Raw genomic sequence first — 13,240 nt, forward strand, 5'->3', positions numbered from 1 at the left:
CCCGAATAGGCCTGCTGAAGGTATTTGGGGTACTTAAATGCTCTCAATAGCTGCTAATTAGCGTCTTTGTAGAAGTGGTGAAGAATAGAATTTAGCAGGTTTTTTTGCAGAAAATAAGTAGTCCCAGCAAATTTGGGGTACACGAAAATGGGTACAAGCATATTTTAAAGTTGCTAAAGTGAAGTTTTAAAAAACTAAAAAAAATCCACCTGCCGCAAACTTAAAAACACCTGAGACATCCTTGGGGACCCACTGGAGTCAATTTAGCTAGTTTTTAGGTTTGTCCCCCAACTTTATTCTTTTTCGCCCTCTTTTTCAAACAAATTTTTTGGGTGTTTTGAAGTATTTTTTAAACTTTTTTTGACACAGTTTACCTTTGGGGGGCTGTCCCAACGGTGTAGGGTGGTTCCCGCAAGTTTGCACCACAAAACACCAATTCTGCCCTTTTTTTGATAGGTTTCATAGGCGAATCTCTTTCGCCTATTCCAATGCATTGACTTTCCGCGCCGGCGAAAAGTCTTTGGAACTGAATACGGGGATAAGTTTTCGCCTGGCGAAATGACGTCATCCGTGATACTTTTCTGCAGAAACTGACTTTTCGCACCTAATTGAATATGCCCCTAAATAGTTATTTTGTTTTGATTTTTAGGTCATCACAATGTCATATTGTTTTTACAGTATTATTATAAGGATAATGTCGCTGACGGGAAACACATTATAAATCGCAGTTCTGTGCATTTTATTCACAGTAGCTTCTGCATTGTGAAGCCATCATTAAAGGCTTGTATGTCTCATCCAAACCCTGTATAGAGAGTAATAGCAGCAGGTATCCCTAAAGAATATCCTCAGTCTGTCCATGTTTTGGAGGCTTGTTTCTACTTTTGTGCCCAATTTCTATGCCAATGTTTCCTTTTATGCCTCTCTAGAGTTTAATGTAGGCATTCATATGGATACAATGTTTCCAGTGGCTGCAAAGGTGACAGTTTGGATCATCCCTGTGTAACAGCATCCAGCCTGTATTGTGATGTGTTTTCCTGCATTGTGTAACATTTAGTGTATCATAACTTGTGCTTACAGAAAATGTGTGTGGCAGAGCTTAGTGTATAGTATACTTATGTGAATGCAGGAAGAGCTTAATGATCACTTACAAAGCAAACAAATGTAGACACACATACTGTATACATTTTAGTGCAAGTGAGCCTATCTCAATGTGCCCATAAACTGCACAATCTCCATCACTTGAACCTAATCTAAACTTCTCTTTTGTCCTTCAGTAAAATGTCTTCTTTTCCTGTGTGGTCAGTACAGGGTACAACTACTCATCATCATCCAGCTGCTTTTATCAGCCACCTGATCTCATCATCCAACTGCTCTCATAATGTAGATGCTCTCATCATCCAGCTGCTCTCATCATCCAACTGCTCTCATCATCCAACTGCTCTCATCTTTCAGCTGCTCTCATCATGTAGATGCTCTCATCATCCAGCTACTATAATCATCCTTATACTCTCAGCATTTAGATACTCTCATCATACAGCTGCTCTCATCATCCAACTGCTGTCATCATTCAGCTGCTCTCATCATGTAGATGCTCTTATCATCCAGCTAATATAATCATCCTTATACTCTCAGCATTTAGCTACTCTCATCATCCAGCTGCTTTCATCATTCATCTACTCTCATCATACATTTACTCTCATCATCAATCTCGTTCAGCTGCTCTTATCATTTAGCTACTGTCACTGTTGATGTACTTCCATTATCCAGCTGCTCTCATCATTCAGCAGTTTCATCGGCCATGTACTCTCATCATTCATCTACTCTCATCATGCATCTACTGTTCTCATTCAGCTGCTCTCATCATTTAGCTACTGTCATCTTACAGCTGCTCTCATCATTTAGATACTCTCATCGTCCAGCAGTTTTCATCGTCCATCTACTCTCATCATTCTGCTGCTGTTCTCATCATTTAGCTACTGTCATCTTGCAGCTGTTCTCATTTTGAAATCCTGCCTGTTAACAGCAATTGGCAGAGAGCAAGAACAGCCTATTCTGTTTATTAGTCCCCTACCTTTCCACATTTCATTTTAAATTCATAATACATACCAACATGCATGCTGGGAACTCGATGTCTGCTTTTCTGAAGCACCAGGGACTTTTAGGGATGTAACTGAACAAACCCTGCCTGATCCTCCTAAAATGCCCACTTTCCGGCAAAACCACACTTTTCAAGGTCCGCAAATTGGTGCTGCCCTGCCAAAATAGGGACAGTTGGGAAATATGCCTTCATACAGCTATTGTAGCTTTGTACATGTCTTCTTGTAACTTAATTTATTGCTTTATCTTTCCAACTACTGTATTTTTCCTCAAAACCTTTTTTATAATGTACAGTAGGTAGATTTCATAACGTTTGTCTTCATACGATACAACGCAGTACAGCTCAGAGAATTATCAAAGACAGTGCATATAACTCTGTGCCTGATTCAGCAGAGCACGCAGATCGGGTTTTTCATGCAGATTCCCGATTATCAGGATCTGCACATGTGCAGGGCCCGTTCTGTGCATGTGCAGAACGGGTCCTGCGAGATCGCACGCAGACCCTCCCTATGTCTCTAACTGATTGACAGGCAGAGGTGTTTGCTGTGTGGTGCAGGGGCGGGGCTGGCCTGTGTTCCCGAAAAATGGGGGCGAGGCCAAGGTCAACGTCCATGTAAGCAAACATCCTGGCCTCGCAAGTCGGCCAGCCTAGTCGCGATAGTGATCCCAGGCTGTGACCTCGGTCGCAGATGCTGACAGGAGGCATCTTTTCAAGTCAGACTTCTCCTGCAGCATTAGAACTTTAGTAGGACCGAATTGCAGAGCGGCTTGTGTGTGGCTTTGCAATTCCATCCACTGCTGAATCAGGCCCTCTGTATGGATTATATAAAGGTTTGTGGTCAAAAACAGAAGTGAGAGAGAGCTAAAGAAAATGTATTTAATAAAACTTGCATTAGGGTATGTACAAACCAATAAACCAAAAATATTTGGAGATGGAAAACATCTTTAGGACTAAAATCTCAGAACAAACTAGGGGTCTAGGGGCATATTTATTGATGATCATGGGGCCTATTCATCATCACTTATTTTTCACAAAAGCATGTGAAAATTAACATTTTCACATAATTTTTAGTGTCAGGGCCATTCATCAAGTTCCCAAAAAGCATTTTTATCGGAACTAGATGGTGTTATACTATTTATTTTGTGGTCATGGTGTGGATCCTTAAGTTTGCCTGTGGACCTTGCTCTTCCTAATTTACGATTCTATTTTAAGCACATCTGGGGGTATATTTACTAAAAGTGGATTTGGGCTTTTTTTGTGTATTTATCAGTGATTTTAAGTCGATTTTGCAAATCAGGGATTTACTAAAGCCAAAATTGACTATAAAACTGAATCTCAGCCAAAATCATCCATCAATTAAACATTGGTACTTTCTCATATCCCACTACAGGCTCCCCTCATTTACTAACAATCGGATTGGAAATTGATTAAAAATCTACTTCCAGACCAACTGACCCAAACAATACCCCTGTCTGAAGCAGGTGAGTTTGGGAGAAGCATTTGCAAATCACTATGACCTGCCTGAGCATGCTTCATATGCTTAAAATAGGCAAAAAAAATAAACCTAAACCCATAACCAACCCTGGACATTTAGCCAGTTCTGGTCCTGGAAAATCGGTGGAAAAACCAGCGTGAGGTTCCCCCTATTTTCCATTAACCAGCACCTGGCAGGACCAGCTAGGTTGGTAATGCCACTTCTGAAGGACACAGCGTAGGGACCTCCTACCAAAGCATTAAACCAGCCGCAAATTGGTCAGCACAGGGCTGGTAATCCTCAGAAAGTGCCCTCCAAAAAAAAAAAGGGTCCCCCCTTGAGAATTTGGCTCTTCCCTGCATCCCTGGTGGCTTTGAATGCAGGGGTAATGGGATAATTCAGGTAAAAATACTACAGGTACCAGCCAGCCTGAAACAAAACAGTACTCACAAACTGAATATTGGGCCTGCTTCACTACGGGTCGCTATTGCGATTGCAGCTGCGACTACACACGGTGGTCTGCTGCAAAAATATGATGATGACTGAGTGCAAAGCCGCTGCACAGCCATCATAGAGACACCCACTACCGCTATCTCATATCCGTAATACCTTGCAGTCCTGCGTATACATCAGTAACAGCGAGTAACATCGGCCCCTCACGCAGAATTACAGCAGGTCAGACCTTACTCGGAATTTGCTAACCTCGTCGCACGCAGGGAGTACTCAAGCTGCGTTTGCCGTCACAGTGGCTAATTTATGCACACCCAAACGGACAGGCGCGCCTGCATTTCTCCGATCACTCCCCCGTCACCACCCCAAATGCCGACCTCCCGTCACTCACTCTGCGATGGCTTTGTACCTGCGTAAGTGATCACAGTGCTATCGCAATGCTAACTCACGCACGCGCACTGCGATGCATGCACAGTATGCACCATCGGCCGATCTGCCTATGCGGTTGCAATTGTGATCCGAAAAAATTCTGGCCCATTGTACATCTTTCTTACACAATTGTTCTTTCATTCATTCACATGCACTCACAGTGCTGGAGCCCGGCGGCAGGCGCCTCCATTGTCTCCCTTAGCTCTGCCCCTGAGTAACGTAACCCACCCACGAAAGGTACCAGGCAAAGCAGCCATATTGGGCGCTACATAGGTTACCCTTGGTGGGATATGCAACACCTAGAAGAGATGACACAAAATGGGAAGTTGCAGAGTACTAAAAGGTAGAAGCAGGTCCCTTATATAACCATCAGTTCCAAGTATTTTTCATCCCACCCACGGGCGTTCCAGTCGAGGCAGCCATCTTAGGCGCACTATCTAGACTCGGTCATTTTCATTTCATACCACCGCTGTTCGCTGCAATTACAAAATAAGATTTTTCAGAGTGAATTAAAAAACACAGGCTCCGAAAGGAACCAATCCCCGTGATGTATTAGAAGTGAAATGATAACTAATGCGATCACTACAATTCTCTATCGGGACTCTGCGGTGACCATTGCTGGGCCACCTCAGCGTCCTGATAACTGTGCGGTGACCATTGCCAGGCCACCTCAGTGTCCCGATAACTGTGCTGTGGTCATTGCCGGGCCACCTCAGCGTCCCGATAACTGTGCGGTGGTCATTGCCGGGCCACCTCAGCGTCCCGATAACTGTGCGGTGGTCATTGCCAGGCCACCTCAGCGTCCCGATAACTGTGCTGTGGTCATTGCCGGGCCACCTCAGCGTCCCGATAACTGTGCGGTGACCATTGCCGGGCCACCTCAGCGTCCCGATAACTGTGCGGTGGCCATTGCTGGGCCATCTCAGCATCCCGATAACTGTGCGGTGACCATTGCTGGGCCATCTCAGCGTCCCGATAACTGTGCGGTGACCATTGCCGGGCCACCTCAGCGTCCCGATAACTGTGCGGTGGCCATTGCTGGGCCATCTCAGCATCCCGATAACTGTGCGGTGGCCATTGCCGGGCCACCTCAGCGTCCCGATAACTGTGCTGTGACCATTGCCGGGCCACCTCAGCGTCCCGATAACTGTGCGGTGGCCATTGCTGGGCCATCTCAGCCTCCCGATAACTGTGCGGTGACCATTGCTGGGCCATCCTAGCGTCCCGATAACTGTGCGGTGACCATTGCCGGGCCACCTCAGCGTCCCGATAACTGTGCTGTGGCCATTGCCGGGCCACCTCAGCGTCCCGATAACTGCGTTGACCATTACCGGGCCATATCAGCGTCCCGATAACTGTGCTGTGGCCATTGCTGGGCCATCTCAGCGTCCCGATAACTGTGCTGTGGCCATTGCCGGGCCATCTCAGCATCCCGATAACTGTGCTGTGGCCATTGCCGGGCCATCTCAGCGTCCCGATAACTGTGCTGTGGCCATTGCCGGGCCACCTCAGCGTCCCGATAACTGTGCGGTGGCCATTGCCGGGCCACCTTAGCATCCCGATAACTGTGCTGTGGCCATTGCCGGGCCACCTCAGCGTGCCGATAACTGTGCGGTGGCCATTGCCGGGCCCCCTCAGCGTCCCGATAACTGTGCGGTGGCCATTGCCGGGCCATCTCAGCATCCCGATAACTGTGCTGTGGCCATTGCCGGGCCATCTCAGCGTCCCGATAACTGTGCTGTGGCCATTGCCGGGCCACCTCAGCGTCCCGATAACTGTGCGGTGGCCATTGCCGGGCCACCTTAGCATCCCGATAACTGTGCTGTGGCCATTGCCGGGCCACCTCAGCGTGCCGATAACTGTGCGGTGGCCATTGCCGGGCCCCCTCAGCGTCCCGATAACTGTGCGGTGGCCATTGCCGGGCCACCTCAGCGTCCCGATAACTGTGCTGTGGTCATTGCCAGGCCACCTCAGCGTCCCGATAACTGTGCTGTGGTGATTGCCGGGCCACCTCAGCGTCCCGATAACTGTGCGGTGGTGACTGCCGGGCCACCTCAGCATCCCGATAACTGTGCGGTGGCCATTGCCGGGCCACCTCAGCGTCCCGATAACTGTGCTGTGGCCATTGCCGGGCCACCTCAGCGTCCCGATAACTGTGCGGTGGCCATTGCCGGGCTCCCTCAGCATCCCGATAGCTGTCTGGTGGCCATTGCCGGGCTCCCTCAGCATCCCGATAGCTGTCTGGTGGCCATTGCGGGAAGAGTTCCTATGAAACATTCTGACAGCAATTTCACTGGAGAGTATCCCATAGGCTACAGCGACTGGGTCCAAGCTGCAGAGTGCAAAGAACTCCGGATCATGGTAAAGTCGGCAATAAGGCAGCAGCAGGGGATACGATATCTGCTAGGGTCCCCTGCACATTAATTCCGGCAATACTTAATATTTGCAGGCACTTGGTCTAGCAAGCTGCCAAAAACTTTTTTGCGGCAAAGTAACACCATCTGAGGATGGCGGCACTTACCTTACACTGGGATCCAGCGGGGGAAGGAACTATTTTACTGGGGCATTTATTAAACACCCATTCCAGGGTAGCGGCCTGTCCTAACATTGAGGTTGGCCATAAAGTGACAGCTCTCGCTAGGACTTTACGGCCTGTTCTGACACTGCACACGTACAAGGGCGAGCATGTGCAGTGTCATTTTGCAATTTGCCATGTGGTTAAGGAGTATGAAGGATTTCCTGATCCCTCTCCGGCAATGCTCTCGCCATAGCGACACCGTGACTAAGCTAAGCTTTTTGGAGCATGACAGATTATCCAGATCCTAGTCCCCATTGACAATAATGAAGACTGTGGTCTGCAGCGATACTTTGTCCAACACAGGATACATCTGTGATATCTCCTGCGTTAGGTGCATCTTATATACCCCTATCTTTAAACCATGCGGAGAAAGCGCCGCACAAAGGGCCTGATTCACTACTGATCACAACTGAGAATGCAATAGCGATTACGCACGCAGTTCAACTGCGATAGTATGCTAATTCATTGCCATCGCTATGCTGCCACGGCACTACACAGGGGCGCCCACCGTACCTTACACACATCCATAATGTTTAGCAAGACTGCGAAACCATCGGTACAATCGAGCACCATCGCAGCCTCACTCACACTTGCACAAGCTCTGACTCTAGTCAGGAATTGCTAACTTCAGCGCACGCTCAGGCTGCGTAGGTCATCGCAGTAGCTAAATTATGCACCCCCCTGCAACGGCGTTCAAATGCACTGGCACGTCTGCATTTCACCAACCCCTTTCCCCGTCACCACCCACAAACGGCACTTCCTGTCAATCACTCTGCGTAGTCACTGCAATCGCAGTCCCTATCGCAGTGGCCGGCTCGCAGACGCGCACTGCGATGCGTGCGCAGTACGCAACAATCTGACGATTGCGTGCGTTATGGCAGTTGCGATCGGTAACGAATCAGGCTCAGAGACCCCTTTACAGTTTATGCTTAGTTGTCTAACACCGATCAGATAATATTTAAACTTTCGCGATATAACGGTAAAGTACATTTATTAGACTATTATGTTTCATGAAATTAGCGTTTAAATAATTATTTAAATGGAAGTGATCCAGGGAGAACGTAATTATAACATACTGTACCTGAGGCTATTCCCATGAACGGTGCAAGCAGCACTGCAATAGAACAGTAAGGGGGGGGGGGGGGGGGGGTGATGCTCATTTACATTTGGGCTCTGGCAGACATCAATATCTCTGTATAAGTAGGTCAGTAGGGATCATGCTAGATCATGCATGAATGCAGGAAGGTCATTCCTAGGAAGAAAAGCTCAGTGCTTACATCGTCATGCTGCAGCCCTGCTTCTCTTTGTCAGGGGAGAAGCTGGACTTAAATTGCAGCACTAGGTTTCCAGCATGATAATGAAGCAAAGCTTCTCTCTGGGTGCAGTGTCTCCATCCACGCAGAAGTCATTGCTGCCAGCGGTGTCTGGAGACGCATTTCAAGTACACGGCTGAAGGGTGAAAGTCTCTGGAGGTAGCGCAGACTCTCTGCTGCTGACAGGAATTTTCATAAGGCTGTGCAAACAGATACACAGCAGATTAAAGAGCCGCGCATCAGTTGCGTCCATCTACCTTCCCATTCCTCCCGCTGTCAGATATGTGCAGACCTGGTTAGGAAGTTAATAAGGATTTAAATAAATTCCGATTCCATGGGAAACATTTAATGTACCAGATAGCCGGGGTTTATCCTCACATGACTTCACAGTTGTTGATGTTCCACGTACAGAGCTTCGCTGTGCATTAGGAATTTCTGATAATAAAGAAAGCCTTCCTTTAGGGAAGAGAAGCTGATATCTGTAATAGCAGATGTCTTACTTACGGCGGGACTGACATAGCCAACAAAGCATTTAATGATCGCCCTGGGTCTACTGAAGACCTTGGCCCGAAAGTGAACACTGCAGCCGATGTTATAAATACTAAAGTGAGGTCATAAAACTGCATCACCTGGAAAATGAGAGCAAACTGTTTTTATTTTTATTTTTTTTGTTATTACTGTTGTGTCATTAATATTAGATTACTGCTATTTCTGTTTGCAGCATTTTTTACACAATTCCAATCTTCCTGAAAGAAAATGAACCTGAGAGAGGTTTTAAAATAAAATGAATTGCTGCTTTAAATCTAGTGGCTATATGACCAAAATCGTGCTTTTCTCCAGATAATCAGAGCTTATTACATTTGGGCCTGAGGTTTTTGCAAACTGCCAAAGGGCTATATTAATTATACTTTGTTATGTCCGCAATGGGTTTGGTACGGGATCCCAGGATGCCGGCGGTCAGAATACAAACAGCGGCATCCCGACCCCTTAAAGGTAAGTATGCTAACCCTCCCCTCCCTCAGCCTAACCCTCACTCCCCCGCAGTCTGACCTTATTCCTCCCCCCCGCAGCCTAACCCTGACCCCTCCCCACAGTCTAACCCTGACCATCCCCCCCGCGGCCTAACTCTGACCTTCCACCCCCCCTCCCTCAGCCTAACCCTCACCCCCCCGCAGTCTGACCCTATTCCTCCCCCCCGCAGCCTAACCCTGACACCTCCCCACAGCCTAACCCTGACCCTCCCCCCCACAGCCTAACCCTGACCTTCCAACCCCCTCACAGCCTAACCCTCACCCCCCCCCGGCAGTCTGACCCTTATCCTCCCCCCCTGCAGCCTAACCCTGACCCCCCCACCCGCAGCCTAACCCTGACCCTCTCCCCCCACAGCCTAACCCTGACCCTCTCCCTAGCGCCTAACCCTCCCCTAACCATAACCTCCCCTAACCCTAAAACTCACTGTCGGGATTCTGGCGCCGGGATTCCAACTGCGTTCGGGACTCCGGCGCTGGGACTCTGAGCACCAGCATCCCATCAGTCTACTTGCCTGCATTAAGCATTTCAAGGTGCACGACAACTTTAGGGTCTTTGATGACGCCTGTATGTTACCATCACCATAGTAATGCTTGTTTGCCAAAAACCTAAGATGGCGTTTGGTGACGGTAAAAGTTCTGCATCACAGGCCAACCTACTTTTCAGTTTTTCTAATACAATATTGTTTGGTGGAACCTTATTAATGCCATTAATGGGCAACATCTCCACTTCTAAAAACCCGCACCTTAGTAAATATGCCCCTACTGTTCGTCTCTTGAGCACACTCTTAACTGACACTTGGGGGTATACTTACTAAAGTGAGAGTTTTTAGAAATGGAAATGTTGCCCATAGCAACCAATCAGATTCTAACTATTATCGTCTAGAAGGTGATAGATAAATGATAAGTAGAATCTGATTGGTTGCTATGGGCAACATCTCCACTTCTAAAAACTCTCACTTTAGTAAATTTACCCCTTGAGTGACAGATGCAGTCGTATTGTGTCTATGCCGGCAATTAAATCTATGGACATCTGGTATGGACAATGCATTTACCATGAAATTGATGCTCAGACAGATACATGTTATTTTCACCTCTAGCCACAAACAAAAAATGAAATTCCACAAACAAAAAAAGAAATGTTACAGACGGCTGAATCACATTATCAGTAGCCATTGTACATCTAGGCCATAACTGCACATGTAAAGGATCGCTGGACTTATTCCAAGTAAGTGGATGAGAAGAGCCACCAGGCGGAAGGGCGCAGAGAGATTTGACAGATAATAGATCATCCTGGGTATAACCGGTGGTTTTCTTTTTATTGGGTTCAGTAATTTGCCCTGTGAGAACAATGCAATAAATCTGTGCCTAGAGAATTAGCATAATAACGATTAAACTAGTATAAACAAATTACTATAGTTAGATTTACAGACAGCAGTGAAATCAGGACAGGCCCAGCCCGGGTGAGTCTCTGGTACTGCTATGGCAGCCAGCATGGCTGAATCACTATGGGTCCGTGTCCACACTATCCGCACGCGATGCCAATGATCACGTAGCTGAGCGATTGTTTGCAACTGCACATGCATGAAAAGTTCTGAAAACGGCTACCCTGAGTGTACGCACAAAAGCGATGTCACGATTGTGACAGACAGTGTAAAAAGTGTGGCGGAAAAGTGATGGGCGTTCCTGGTCAGTGACTGGGAGGAGGCTAGAAATGAACGCAAAAATGTTCCGTTCAGTGGGAGTGTCAGTGCGGGCAGCCGCGTTCCCAGACATTGGAGGCCACGGTCATAAGGAGAAACTGCATCTGCCGTAGGGCTGTTGCAAGTTTAGATGGTGCGACCGATGGTGGCGTATAAGAACGCTCCAATCGTATTAAAGTTGGCGTCTCACAGCTTGCACATCCTTCTTTTGGTCTGTACCCTGGGATGTGCGACACAATTATATTTTCAATTCCTGTTCATAAATGAATGTTACCTAATCCATAATTGCTAATTTCATCTGCCTCCTCTATTGGAGATACCAGGGGAGAGGGGAAGTCAGATGTCTGAGGCGTGAGGTGACACGTTTCACATGATCCTGGCCCAGCCTCCTGCTCCACAGTGCAGATGTTTGTGCCATTGCACAGCAGGGGTAGGGCCGCGGTGACTAGAATTTGTTCATCAAGTCTCTGGACCATCCAGTTTACTGGGGCAGGTGACTGGTCTACTCTTGCAGGTGTCCGGGAGAGCTCCCCAGAATGGTGGAGTCTCCCGGATATTCCAGGAGATTAGGCAAGTATGATCATTATCTATATGTCATTATCACACTAATTCACTTCATAGAAACCAGAATCACCATTTGGCATAGCCACACCCACTAATTTGCATGACCACTCACATTACTTTTCTGCAATGTTGATTTGAAAAAGTCTGATGAAGCAGGGAAGATTAGCAGAACAGAATAAACTGTTGGGCATAGACTGTGCTAGATAAATGACAGTAGCTGATTGGTTCCTTTGGCAACTTCTCCACTGTATCACTCTCCAAGACTTGATACATCTCCCCCTTTATGAGAAAAACAAAACTACAGCCAAATCAGATAAAACAGACCCCTAACGGCATGAAACCCACTTATGTAGTCTCAGCTGTCACTGTGATTTTGCTGGCCACTGTGCGCTTCCATTTTAATAACTACAATACATAGGTGGCCATCTTATAATCAAAAGAACAATGGTTTGGATTCCTAGGGGTAAATTTACTAAAGTGAGAGTTTTTAGAAGTGGAGATGTTGCCCATAGCAACCAATCAGATTCTAGCTATTATTTTCTAGAAGGTGCTAGTCAAATGTTAAGTAGAATCTGATTGGTTGCTATGGGCAACATCTCCATTTCCAAAAATTCTCTCTTTAGTAAATATACCCCCTAGTGTTATAGTATTGAACTGGATGTTGTCATTTGTATGCAAGCGGTCGCTGGCAGGGCCCTCTCCCCTCTTTTCTCCGCCTACCACTAGCCATGTCACCAGTGCTCCACTCCCATGTCTCCTACTCCCAGGGCTGTAACTAGGGGTGTGCAAGCGTTGTCGTTGCACCATCACTGCCCCCAGCCCTTGCATCTGGCAAGCAGGACGCCTGGAATGGCACCCTGCATCTAGTAATGCTGCTGCAATGCCGCCCAAAGCATGCACCTGGAAGTAACATGATTTTCTGGTGCTGGAGGTACCACGTCATGCTCTTAGGGGGCAGCACTGGCACTGGGTGCACTGCCGCCATGTTACGAGGCTGCCTCCTGCTCAGTGACTCTGGCACTGCTTGCTTTCCCACTAGATGGGTACAGGATCATTAAGTACTTTATTGACACCCCCCTCCACCAACTTACCACTCCTTGCTCCTTCACACTACAGTATAGCAAGCTGCCATTCTCTTGCCCTTTTTATTTGTCCTACCATGTCTGTGGTGTTATAGTAATATTGGCACTTAGGCTATATACTTATGCTATTGCTAGCTGTTGTCATACTTGCCTACTTTCCCAGAACCTCCTGGAGTCTCCTGAATTTTCAGGCTGTTTCCCTGGAGCCTAGAAGAGTAGGAGGGTTTCTTGCATCCCATCCTCTTCTTCGGACAGATAAATAATGTTATAAATTGTGAGTCCATGGGTAGAGAACGGGTCCATTATGACGTGATTCCGTCATGCAGCAGCCAAGTAGTAGTAAACCAATCCGGGGCCTTGTTACAAGTAACTGCAGCTAGTTTTATTAGCAGCATAAAAAATAAACAAAGCAGAAATGTAAATCCTGGCCCGTCTTGCTCTAACTAAACGCAATGATTCCCTCTCCCAGAGTAAAATGACCTAACGTCCCTCTCACAAAACAGGTCTTTAGCACATTACTT

The 13,240-nt window shown here is 47.3% G+C and overlaps 1 protein-coding gene across 1 annotated transcript in view; it reads left to right on the plus strand.

The window, feature by feature from the left end:
• TTC7A (tetratricopeptide repeat domain 7A) overlaps positions 1–13,240 on the plus strand; it is a 472,360-nt gene that overhangs the window by 321,392 nt on the left and 137,728 nt on the right. The gene's annotated exons all lie outside the window — the stretch shown is intronic.

This window comes from Taudactylus pleione, unplaced genomic scaffold (genome assembly GCF_031769625.1).
Source record: "Taudactylus pleione unplaced genomic scaffold, aTauple2 ptg000522l, whole genome shotgun sequence".
Classification (NCBI taxonomy): Eukaryota; Metazoa; Chordata; class Amphibia; order Anura; family Myobatrachidae; genus Taudactylus; species Taudactylus pleione.